The 14,070-nt window shown below is 31.7% G+C and overlaps 1 non-coding gene across 1 annotated transcript; it reads right to left on the bottom strand.

The window, feature by feature from the left end:
• Window positions 1-460: 460 nt before the first annotated feature.
• On the bottom strand, window positions 461-534 carry TRNAI-AAU (transfer RNA isoleucine (anticodon AAU)). The gene has a single exon. It is a non-coding gene; the product is annotated as a tRNA-Ile (tRNA).
• Between the last annotated feature and the right edge of the window lie 13,536 nt (window positions 535-14,070).

Below are 14,070 nucleotides of genomic sequence, written 5' to 3'. Positions count from 1 at the left end.
ACTCACTTAATTTATAGATAGAAAGTTCAACGAAATATCATCGCACTACGCAGGAGTGGAAGACGCAGGCGATTGACGGAAGTAGAATAACAGGTGAAGAAGGCACCATAAATATTGCACACCATTGGGTGTTCAACGTTGAAATTTGAACCAAAAAACCCTTTTTGTTTCTCAAGCTTCTTCTGTTTCTTGAGGTTGTCGTGTATTTCTGCCCTCTTTTCATTGTTCTTTATCATTGAAGGGATTATATCGATGTTCTTCTTCTCCTTCCCTATCTACAATCCTTGATCAACCTGTAATATAAACCTAAAATTGGTGAAGGACAATAAATTGAAAGCAAGCAACTAGGAGAGAGAGCCATTATGAGAAGAAAGTAAAATACAAAATTTTCTCCACCCCATGTCAAATCTCAATTGTAGTAAAAGAAAAAAAAAACAAAAAACAAAAAACAAAACAAAAATGGCCCATGCAGGTCTCGAACCTGCGACCTTCGCGTTATTAGCACGACGCTCTAACCAACTAAGCTAATAGGCCGAGATGAAATGTTCATTGAATTTGTTTATATTCGTTACTTTTGTACGATTGTATATTGTATATTTTTTTTATTTCCCATCTTTTAAACTAGAATTTAAAAGATCAAGGTTGAAGTTTTTTGAGTAAGTCTGGTGGAAAAGTTCCATCGAAATTTCAGTAGGGAAAGAATTTTATTTTTCCCCATCTCGAGAAATTTCAAATATTTGTGAATATTTCGAGAATTTCTTTTTTTAGGAATTAGTCACATTAGCTTAGTTCATGTTTTTCAAGTTTTATGGTCTTGATTACAAGCAATTGTATAGTTTCACACGCCAACGTTATTTTCGATGAAGGATGAAGCTTTGTCAAAGTGCTACATTTATTAGTTTCCAACTTTTTTCAATTTTCAACTTTATTTTCAATCCAAAACTTTCATTCCCCAAGGCCCCGTTTGGTATTCACTTTTTTTTTTTTTTTAATATTAAGTCTATTTTCCTCCCATTTCTTACCATGATTTGCATTTTCATCAAGTACAATGGTTAAATTCATAACCAAATTTCAAAAACAAAAACAAGTTTTTAAAGCTACTTTTTTTAGTTTTCAAATTTTTCCTTAATTTTTTAAACCATTGGTAAAATGTAGATAACTACGAAAGAAATTTGAAAGCGGAAGTAATGTTTATAGACTTAATTTTAAAAAACAAAAATAGAAAACTAATTGATTACCAAACGAGGCCTAAGAAATTGAATTTGAAAAAGTCACATAAAAAAACCTATATCTATTTTTACCTCATTTAACACTTTCGTTAAATTTTTACATCACTTTACCTCAATTGATATGAGTTTTGTTTCTTTTACTATCAAAAATTTTTATCTACACAACATTTCACCTCAAAATATTCCTAAACTTTATATTATTTTTTAAATCTTTTTCTAATTTATACTATCGCATCGACATTTAGACGAACATTTAGAAAATACATTTGAATGTTATCCTACTTAATAGAAATGATGATTAAAAATGATCGATCATAGTCTCATTAAGCCAAAATCAAAGTTATATTGACCAATTATAACAATTTTCATCAAGTTTCTGGTTCTTCATAACCATTATTGACAATGTTCCATACATCTTGTGAACCAAGTAGAGCTTTCATACGAATACACCAACTACTATAATTTTCTTTCATAAGTCGAGGCACTTGGAAGGGAACCAAAATGTTATTTTCCATTTGCAAAACAATTATTGTTTTTCAAATTCAAGCTCTGATACCACTTTGTTGGATGCGTGTGATGGACACTCACAAATAAATAACCAACAAACAATTATTTGAAAGGACAAAAAAACACTTTTAATTGAAAGGCTCTTCAAACTTGGTTCACATTTTTTATTGAACTCTCTTTATGTGTTCTTCTCTACACACTTGGATACATCAACAATGTCAATATTAATCCTATTTGTAGAAATGTCATGGGTAAATTTAAATACATAACTCACACCTTAATTAAATATATATGGAATAATTAAAATCCTATACTTAATTTATGTGAAACTCTACTAAATTAACTCTTATATTAACATACTTAATTAACTCTCATCTTTTAATTTTTTTTCAAATCTCATAAATTAATTCTGTTGGAATTAATGTCCTAATTCTCCCGGAGTCTCGTTGTTTGTAATATATATACATATTTTATGAATAAAATAAGAGTTATTTCATTTTGGCATTTACTCATATCCAACAAACAAAGCTCCGTGGTTGTTGTATATAAACTTAAGCATGTATATGAGATATACAAGTGGATCATGCCTTAAGTGATAACCTAAATAGATCTGTAGTATAAGGATTAAGCTGGGATACCTGATCCTTGTGACACTACGGATACGATCCACTTTGTAGAGGTTTGCAATCCTAAGTATTTTGGGAACTCTTTCCTTTGAGGACAATCCTTTGATTAGTATGGGTGAGGGTGGCCCAATTTCCAACTCAACATGCCTACCTTTTTGGGTCTTGTCTGATTTAGGAGCTGGAACTCAGTTACACAAGATGAAATTCACTCCTTCCCCGAGACAGGGGTAAGTATATATATTGCTCCCTTAAGGGCTGATTCCCGGTCTTGAACATAGTGGCCACAGCTTCCCTTTGGAATAGAGAACTCAGTCATAGTAGGACTATGACTTATATTCATTAAAAGGATCAATGGTACTTAAGAAAGATGTAACTACAAGGGCATAACGATTATTGGTCCAGCTGTACTTACGAGCGATTTGTGAAGGGTTATCGCACTGTTGATTGGTTAATATGGATACAAAATATATCTGTAGTAAGGAGAGTACAGCTGTCGGTCTTTAGTGGAGTGCCCGATAGTTAACGGATGGTGGATACCATAACTAAAGAGTTTAGTTAGTTATTCACATACCGTTGGAGTTTCAAGCTACAGGTTCATAAGGTCCCTTTGGTAGCTCAATGGATTCAAGTTGAGAATCAGTTTTTGGTGTTGATTTGAAACGTTCAAATTGACAAGAGAAAATTTGATTATATATGATATAATCGGTTTGATGTATGAGATATATCAAGTGGAGGATTAATGTAAATGTGATCACATTAAATACCATAAAATAGAAAAAGAGCTATGGTTTATATGTTTCATGAGATGAAATATTAAAACTATAGGTTATAAATATAATATGGTAAGTTGGTTATCATATATATTTATAATAATATTAATTATTGGATAATTATCTCTTTTTCTTTAATAACCAATTGAGTGGGAGGTTATTCGTGGTTTTATGGTAACCGTGAGATAAAAAGAAAAAATATTTTCCTAAATTTAGAAGAGTTGCTATTATCGGAAAGGAACTCACGGTTTACTGTCAAGTGGAATTGTTTCACTAAACGATAGCTGAAAGAGAGACTAAATGATCGTGGAGTGACACTATACGATAGTTCACTCAGCTGGTCGTAGATAAACGATCGCAGGGCATTACCTATACGATAGGCTGCCGTCTTCTAAACTATTGAGCATTTGTCTATACGATAGACCCTTCTTATCTCCCACTTGCTCAATCATTTACACGATTGTTATTCCTCTGGTCTCTTTCTCTAACCAAGTCCACACAGAGTCTACACATTTGGATTCTCACAACGAGAATACATTGTGGTTGTGTCCTCACTCAACTCGACTGAGTTCGAGGTTTTTGAGGCCGTTCGTTGGGTTCGTGATCTTGGAGATCGTTGAGTTCGAGTTTGCTATTGATTATGCTATGTTGCAGTCGTGGTGTTCGAGCGTTCGTGTGTTGCTGTCTTGGAGACTGAACGAGCATTCGTGATCGAGGGGGTTTGAAGCACGGCTCTTCAAAGGTATGATACTTTATCCCTTGATCTCATTGTTAAGCATGTTGTCATTTCGTATTGTGCACGACTTGTAAGTTTCCGTTTCTTGACTGTAATTGTTAGTGTTCAATTTCGAATGGAATTTAGAATGATCATTCCACTGCTCATAGAAATCCTCATATCTGGTATCCTTCAAATTCATCTATAACCTCTCATAAATTAATATGCTTAATGAATCTTCATCCTTAAATTCATTTGTAACTTATTTAGTTAAATAAGACTAGTTTGCAGCACGAAACTTTCTGTTGGGGTTGATACCTTAAATATTATAGGGTTCTATAGTTTATAAATATTGTATGAATAAACTTTTATGTGATTAATAATATATGATATTTTTATTCATTTTGTCTATAAAATATGTGATATTTTAGTTGCATTAACCACAAATCAATAAACTAACATCTAAGGTTATTAACTTAAACATGTATGTAGAGACATACAAGTGGATCATGTTTAAGTGATAACCTAAATGGTCTGTAGTAGATGGATAAGGTTGGGTACCTTATCCTGGTGACACTATGAGTATGGCCTGCTTTGTAGGTATTACAATTGTTGTAAAGTGCTGCAAATGATCTGATCCTGATCATTCATGTATTAGACATGCGAGTGGGGATATTCTATACAGATGAGTTTGTATAAGACCGGACCACGAAATGCTTAGTCTCATTATATAATGTCATTCATAATAGAGACTTTCATTTCACGATGACGACCATAGGTAACATGACCTGAATCCTGAGTGAGTTGTGAACTCCTACCTATGAAGGCAGTCCTTTGATTTGTATGGGTGAGAATGGCCAGATCGCCCACTCAACAAGCCTACCATTTTAGGGATTCGTCTGATTGTGGAGTTGGAAACATTACTACACAAAGTGGAATTCACTCCTTTTCCAAAGTAGGGGTAAGTAGATAAATTGCTCCCTTAAGGACTGATTCCAGGTCTTGAACAATGTGACACCACACTATCTCTTGGCCCAAGAGGGGTTTAGTCTGTAACGACCCGACTTCCTAGGAATCAAGTTAGGCCGTTACTAAACACATGCATGCATGGAACTTAAAACGACACCCTTTTATAGTGAAATAAATAAGGTAAATTCAAAAGACCTTCATTAAATTCAAATATTAAAAATAGACGATAGGGTACCCATAAATCATAAATGATAATAAATAGGTTTGAAAACAAATCTTAATAGTAAGTTTCAAACATAAAAACTAAAAGTTAAAAAACATGAAAAGAAATCTAAATATCATGAGCGGAAGCATAAAACTGGTCCTAGTGGCTCGATCACGAATTTCGTTTGTCAATCGTCGGTGCATCTCTACCTCTACCTGAAACAACAACATGAGAAAGGATGAGTATAAAATACTCAGTAAGTAACCCCACTACTGGGGTCAAGTTAGGCATCTATGTCCTTTAGATGCCTATCTCTAGTGGAACATATAAACTATCCTAGTCCTCATGGGACACATACATACATGAAAACTGAGTTTTACCCTACTGTAGCTAAATACGCCCACTACCTCTGATGAATCCCGAAGGAAACACAATTTGGTGAATCCCGAAGGAAACACAAACTGGTGAATCCCAAAGGAAACACAATATCTGGTGATTCCCAAAGGAAATACAAACTGGTGAATCCCGAAGGAAACACAAACTGGTGAATCCCAAAAGAAATACAATATATGGTGAATCTCGAAGGAAACACAAACTGGTGAATCCCGAAGGAAACACAATATCTGGTGAATCCCAAAGGAAACATAATATATGGTGAGCATCTAACTAATCAATGAGGACACTATCACAATCTCAACATTGCAAGTATCACAACATGGTTCTATAATATACATATAGATCTCATCATCATGATTCTACAATGTACATATACCTCTTGTCATCCTAGTCTCATAACATACATATACATCTCATCATCATAATTCTATAACATACATATAAATTTCTTCATCATAGCTCTATTACATACGTATGCATCTCATCATCATGGTTCTATAACACACATATGAATTTCTTCATCATAGCCCTATAACATACGTATGCATCTCATCATCCTCAGATTCAGCAGGATCTCTAATAACAATAATATACACAAATCATACTAATATTCAAACATTTCTATGCGTAACTAGTCTTTTAAACCCTCATGTCAGCAAGGCATACATAAACATCAAACTATCAATATATCCTCAATAAATCATAATTATCATTGTTTGACACTAGGGCAGTTCCAGTAGTAAGATTACTTACCTCGATACTAGATTCAGATATCGATCCAAGCGGCAGTCTTTAATAATAAATCTTTGAATTCAATTCCCCAACGAAGCCTGAGCAACAACCGCCCTCAATATTCCAATCTCCAAATTCTTCCTTCAATCAGACCCTACTTCCAACTTTTAATCCTTTTCTCCCGTAAAATTTTCAATTCACAAAGAATTTAACGTACCCCATTCCACAATGAAATTAATTCTTGACATTAATTTCAAATTAAATTTGTATGACATAACCCCTTTCCAAAATGAAATTAATTTTTGACATTAATTTCAAATTAAATTTGTGTGACATTAAAAGTCTAATTTCATAACTTCCCTCCAATTAAACCATTAAATTGAAACACCCCTTCCTTCCAAAATGAAATTAATTCTTGACATTAATTTCAAATTAAATTTGTGTGACATTAAAAGTCTAATTTCATAACTTCCCTCCGATTAAACCATTAAATTGAAACACCCCTTCCTTCCAAAATGAAATTAATTCTTGACATTAATTTCAAATTAAATTTGTGTGACATTAAAAGTCTAATTTCATAACTTCCCTCCGATTAAACCATTAAATTGAAACACCCCTTCCTTCCAAAATGAAATTAATTCTTGACATTAATTTCAAATTAAATTTGTGTGACATTAAAAGTCTAATTTCATAACTTCCCTCCGATTAAACCATTAAATTGAAACACCCCTTCCTTCCAAAATGAAATTAATTCCCGCCATTAATTTTCAAATTGAATAATTTCCACGTCAATCTATTAATTTCCAAATTAAATAATTTCAACGTCAATCCATTAATTTCCAAATTAAATAATTTCAACGTCAATAATTAAATTCCCTCAATTACACTTAAGTCCAAAAATTCCAAAAATACCCTAAATTAATAAAAATTACTGAAATTACATAAATAATAAAAATTTGGGGTGTTACATAGTCATAGTAGGATTATGGTCTATTGTTCATTAGAGGGATCAGTGGTACTTAAGGAGTTAGATGTAACTACAGGACCAAAACGGTAATTTGGCCTAGTTGTACTTATAACCAATTTGTGAAGGGTCATTGTATTGTTGATTGGTTATATCTAATGGACACAGAAATATATCTGTAGTGCGAAGAGTGCAGTTGTCGGTCTTTAGTGGACTGCCGACAGTTAACGGATGGTGGATAATGTAATTAAAGAGTATAATTAATTATTCACATACCGTTGGAGCTTCAAGCTATAGGTCCATAAGATCCCCTTGGTAGCTTAAAAAGATTTAGTTGAGAATCAATTTTTGAGTTAATTTGAATTGTTCAAATTAATAAGAGGGAATTTAATTATATATGATATAATTAAATTGATTCAATTATATATGATATAGCTGTTGTAATGTATTTGATACATTATAGTTTATTTGGAGGAAATAAATATTTGAATGGGATTCAAATATATTTTCTATAAATGTGATTCATAGTTGTTAAATTTAATATAAATATGATTTATATTAAATTCAATAAAATAGAGAAAAGAAACTATAGATTATATTGTATATTGTACAATATTAAAACTATAGGTTATGCGTTATATTTGATATAACATATAATTTAATATAAATATGATATGATAAGCTAGTTATCATATTTATATATATTATTTTATTATTTTGAATAATAAATTCCTATTTTCTCTTCAATGGGTGATTATTGGTTTTGTGGCAAAAAGGAAGAAAAGAAAAGTTTCTTTTCTTCTTTCTAGAGACTAACGTGACAATACCTACACGATTGAAAGATTTACTATACGATTGAGATTGTGTGTTCTTCAATCTTCTCCTCCAAACTCAAATAATCCATCCATACTAAAATAGTCAGAGACCACCACTCCTGGATTCTCACCTTGAGAATATCAAAGGCCCACTGTGGTAGTGTTCTCTTTGTTTGGTTCATGAAGAGAAGGTCTTCAAGAAGTTGTTGAGTTCGAGGCTTGTGACTATTTGAGGGAATTACATGAAGAAGAGTTCTTCAAGATATCCCTTGAACCATTTTTCCTTGTAAAAAGCATGTTGTAATTTGTTTATGAATGCATATAGTATGTTTATTGTAAATTTATTTTTCAATAAAAATGGAATTGGAACGATCTGCTTCCACTTAAGGGCCTCCTTCAAAAAGAGTTCCTTCACTTTCGACTATATTAGATGATATATAATTAAGTTTTCCTTCATCCAAGAGCTTAAGCTTTTGGATTAATTAGTGATTTAAGATGGCATAGCTCAGGTCGTAGCAACGCGCCATCAGACGTTCAACAGGCGCAACGGGCTCTCCCTCCACTCCTAGTCACTAAGTTGTGCTATTCAGTCCAATCTTTCAGGGTTCGTTGATTCCTCAAGTTTAGTGGGATTTGCCCATAAGTTATAGGGGCAGGTGGTTGAAGGTGAGCTAAAATGGAGGAATTGGTCGACTCATCAGGCCCATGACCTGAAGATTGCAGGTTCGAATCCTGTCCCCGCCTAATCAAAGCAGTTGATCGAAGGAGGTCATGTATTTTTTTTTTTACTTCTTGGGTATCCTTCAAACCCACAAGTGAGGAGGAGTGTAGCTTTTGGGGTGATATAAGAAAGGTGGGAATATGAATGGGTTTATAAGGTAAGTCTAAGTCTCTCGGTCAGAAATGTAATGCATACTATGGGACTGTTTGGAGATCTGGAATATAATTAGGATGAGCGTGGAAACAAAAAAAATGAGGGTTGTATTGAAAACTATCGGAACGAAATAAATTTTATATTACAAATCGGGCCCAAAATTCTCAATCCAAATATGAGTTTTTTTTTTTACATTATATTACAATCTCATCCCATTACCAGCCACCAAACACCCCCTATTAGATCAAGATCCATCCTTTTATCTAATGTGGTTTTTCCCTCTTCCTTTGAATTCTAGCCTGAAATGGATACAAGCCGTAGAAGATTTTTTTTTTTTGTGATATTCCAATGGAGTTTATTACTTTTGGCTCTGATTTATAAAAAATTTTGGTACATAGAACTCATTTACTTGTTTGTTTATTTTTTACGAAACATAACAATCTCTTGAAATGAGAAATCCACTACAACTCAATGGGATTAAAAAGGGATTCCCAATTAGCAAAGATTTGTGTCGAACATTTTCATTATGGTCAAATGATTATGTACCCTCATGTTTGTTTTATTACTAATGGAGCGTTTGGGGCAAAGACTATCTTAAGAGTATAATAACCACCTCTTGCTACAGTACTATTTCAAAACATTCAATTAGCTATAGTAACCACTATTTCAAAATGCCAATTTACTATTTGCTATAGTTTTTACTATTTTGCATTCATCATATTTTTTTATTTTTTGCTACAATGTTTACTATTTTCTTCTCAAACTAAAATAGTTTAATATTATTATAACCCAAACTAAAATAGTCTACACTCCAAATAGAAACTATTATAATTCAACTATAATAACCCACTCCTTGCCCAAAATATCGGTTAGATGGTTATTTTTTTTAGGTTAGTTAATCATGTTAAAGTGTACATATGAAGGTAAAAATAAATATAAATAACCCGATCCCCGCGAATTCCTTGCGGGGAATCCCCGCCCCGATTCCCGTGGTATGGGGATGGGGAATGAAATGGGGAGCGAGGACGGGGATGGGGAATGGTATCCCGGCCCTAGCCCACCCCATGGATAACTTTACGTGATGCCCTTGTGATTGTGCAGAATGGACTGCTTATCAAATTTGAATCTCTATTTCGGCCTGCATGTATGTTAGTTAGAAGAAGTGTTCATTTATTTTTCACTATTCAAAATTTTGTAGCCTTTGTGTTAATACAGAAAGGTGAAAACAACTTCAAAGTAGTTACAAATCTGTTACATTCAAGCTACCTTTAAATACACTGTGGAACTAATTGTAAATGTGAAAGAGAGAAAAAATGTACAGAGTGATCAAGAAAGCTTGAGACTTATCTTGTAGCAATCTTATAATATTCCCTAATAAAAAGCCCGTCAACTTCTCCGTGGATGTAGGCTATCTTGGCCGAACCACGTAAACCATCGTGTTCATCTTCTTCTCCGATCGTCTTGTTCTATCGTGTACCTTTGATCCATCGATCATGTAGCATTTAGCCAACGATCGTTTACCTCGGCACCTCTATCGTGTAGACGCTCATTGTCTTGAACCCCATTGTTTAGACAATCTTCAGTAAAGCCTTCATCGTCTAGACGACTCTTCCCTTATCGTCTAGACGACTTCTTGCTTTACATCCCATCAGCTAGACGACTACAGCTTCATTTGCCAGGCGATTTTCGGCAGAATCTCCCTCTGGTTCTCTCTTTTCTTTTCTTTCTATTTCTCTGCAACAAAGAAAAGAAAAGTATAGACATTAGAGTTCTACAATCAACAACAGTGCCAAGTTCTAATCTCAACCATCAAGGTGTAGGGTCGAGATTTCTCATCACACGGATTGTGCTTTTAGCACATTGTTTTGTGTTTGTGTGAATAACAAAGGTGGTATCTGGTATTTATATAGGGCCTGAGTATTGTTAGCCCAAAAGATCAAGTGCAGTGTGTATTTTTCAGCCCATATTTCTCTTCTCAAGCCCAACACTTTGTGGTTGAGTTTGTTCCAGAGGTATCAATGTATTGATATTTGAAAGCATTTGGATAGTATTATTTCTAATAGGCTGACAAATTCAAAAGAAGAAGCCATATTTTCATTCTCTTATTTAGGGGTTAAAAGGGTTGAGATTGAGTTTCACTAGCTTAAAGAATGCAAATTGGCATGCTAAATTTGGACCAAAGTGAAAGATGTAAAATATTTCAACAAGTCTATGAACTTATTAAGCTCGAGGCCAAAGATTTTTACATTAGAAAAAGCAGTCGCAACAAAAGAGATTGTTTCCAACTATATCGTAGCTACTTTTTGTGTTTAATATAATTTTTAATGCATGGTTTTGAGTCTTTAAAATATTGATATTTTTCAATTAAAAATGTGAGTAAGTTCCGATTTCATGTAAAATTATAAAATCCATTCATCGTTCGGGATTATTATCATCACAATTTGAAAGGTCAATTTGTAACTTTTTAGTTCTTTTGAATCTCTAATCTCCTGATTGAAGATACAAGGGCGAACTACGGTTAGTTCAAATTTGCACTTCACCCACCACTAAACTCTAGTTTTATTTTTTTATTTAAATTTTTAGTTTGTTTCAAACCATTGAGGTTGTTATGTTGGTTTGAGTGAATAATTGATTTAAATATTTTGTACCATTTAATATAATAAAAAAAATTTAGAACAAATTTAAAAATTTGAGGATAAAAATAAAATAAATTTATACGTATAATTGAAACCAATAAAACAAGTTTATACGTATAATTGAAACGTACTCTCAAAGTTTTAAAATATAGTGCACATGTTAACCGAGAAGAATAATTCTTACTACCTCATCAAACCATCAATATGGTTTTAATAAAAGGCAAGAGAAAGGTCGAGAATTCTAAAAATAATAAGAGTTTTAACAATGACACTGTTTTCACTATTTTTTTAAGATTAATAATAACGGATTATTAGATAATTGTTATCCATTTGTCATCATCCATTAGCTAAAGTTTTTTAGTCATGATTTAAGATTCTTATATACTAAAAGTATATTTTACTTTTAAAATTTTAAACCAATTCAAGAAGATCACATTTATAATTTAACTTTTTCTTATAATAATTTTGTATTTAGTTTTCTATTTTTGAAATTTACGAGTATTTTCTTCTATTTTTCTAAGGAGAATTCTAAAAATTATATTAATGGCATCGTTAAAAGTAAAAGTTGAACATTTGAGATAAAATTGTTCAGTAATGATTTTTCTATTGCAATATACCCCAAGTTAGAGATTTGATCTCCCATTGCTCATATTGTAAAAAAAAATTAAAAAAACTCCAATGTTTAATGCATGATATATATTTGGTTTCTACGTTTTGTTGAAAATTAGAATTTAGTCTCTATGATTTAAAAGTCATACTTTAGTTCTTATGGTCGGATAAAATTCTCATATACAATCTCTACTGTGGGGATTCTTGATGAGAGTTTCATCAAACATTATGGACTAAATTATAATTATAAACCATAGAGACAAAATTTTAACTTTTTTTTATACGATAGGAACTAAATTCGAAATTTAACCTCTACGGTTTCATTTTTAAATTCTAGTTTGTCTTTCCATTTTTATTTATAACTTCAACGACATCTTAAAATGTACTAACAATAAAAAGATATACTAAAATGTTTAATGAAATTAATATGATAATAAACTTTTTTTTTTTTTTTCAAATATAGTGAAAAAAAATCAAAATATTTACAAATATAGTAAAATATCACCGTTTATCAATGACATTTTGCTATATTTAAAATATTTTTAGTAGTTTTGGTATTTAAAACAATTTTCATTTTTTTTTACATAAGTTAATAAACATATTTCAAACAAATGCACAACCATGTAATTAGTTATTTGAATTAAAAAAACAATGTAATTGATGAATTCATCATATATATTTTTTATTTTTTTAATAAATAAATTTTCATTATAAGTTAAAATTAATTTGAAGGTTTTGTTAATTTTAAGATTCTCATGAAAGTTTGAAAATTAAACAAAATAGTGTCAATATAACTTTCATTAAATATATGGAAAATTGTCAAAAATGAAAAAAAATGTGAAAAATATTTACATGCAAAAAAAAAAAAAAAAAAAAAAAAGACCCAACGGAAAGCAGCTTTCAAATTTTTTAAAATTCCAAAACTACCCCCATATATATTTGAAATTTAACCACATATGATCGCTGATTTCTTCCTTCTTCGTCGATTTCATTCTTCTTCATCCATTTCGTTCTTCTTCATCGTCTCTATCGACTTCATCTTCTTCATCTTAGTAACTCACTTCTGCTTCATCTTCGATCCAAAGGAACGCTTCTTCTTCTTCACAATTTTTTTTGTGACTGTGTTTCTTTTTTTCTTTCTTTCTTATTCTTCACAAAATCTTACTCCAAATTTATATATTCCTTATTCTATTTTTCTTACTTTCCATTTTCTTCTTTTACAGAGCATCAACTTTTAGTTTCTTCTTCATCAATGTCTATCTCTTTTTTTTTTTTTTTTTATCCCTGTTTTGTTTTAAATTGTATTGATATGTCTATCACAATTACTGGTGGTTTTCTTTGGAATCAAACAGTTAAAGTTAAATCATTAAATGTTGTTCTATCATTGTCTTCTTCTACGATGGATAGTGAAAGACGTTGTCTTTGTCTATTAGTGATAGATAGAGATAGAAGCCTATTTTTTTCTATCTCTTTGTTTTGTCCCTGTTTTGTTTTGAATTGGATTTACTATCTCTGTCTATCAGTGATAGACAGATATAGAAGTCTATCACTGTTTATCACCACTCATAGACAAAGATAGGACTCTATTTCTATCTATCACTATAGGATATTTTCATTATGGGTTTCTTACATAATCTTAGTGATATTTTCATTATGATTTTCTTATATAATCTTTTTTTTTCATTTGGCAGAATACCATGACTATTCCTATAGTTGTTTTTATGGAGGAGAGTGGAATGATTATCACTTTTATGAGAATTATGAGGTTGGTAGAATTTTAGTAGATGACCGGATAGACTTCAATGGTTTAGTTGGTTTAATATATGAGGAGATTCAATTGGATGGGCTGGTAGATTTGTCAGTTTTATTGGATTTTAGTAAAAAAAAGTATTCAAATTGTGATTCCAATAAAAAAGGACAAAGATAATTTTTGGTATCTAATTTTGGCTAAAGATGCAATCAGTAGTCATCCATTAGTTGCTCATGTAAGTGTTTGTTCTTTGGAAGGGTCTTTTACTACTGT

Source organism: Benincasa hispida, chromosome 11, assembly GCF_027475165.1.
Source record: "Benincasa hispida cultivar pf3 chromosome 11, pf3_genome.v1.1, whole genome shotgun sequence".
Classification (NCBI taxonomy): domain Eukaryota; kingdom Viridiplantae; phylum Streptophyta; class Magnoliopsida; order Cucurbitales; family Cucurbitaceae; genus Benincasa; species Benincasa hispida.
Note: the sequence above shows the minus strand (reverse complement) of the source record. Positions and strands in the feature narration are given on the sequence as shown.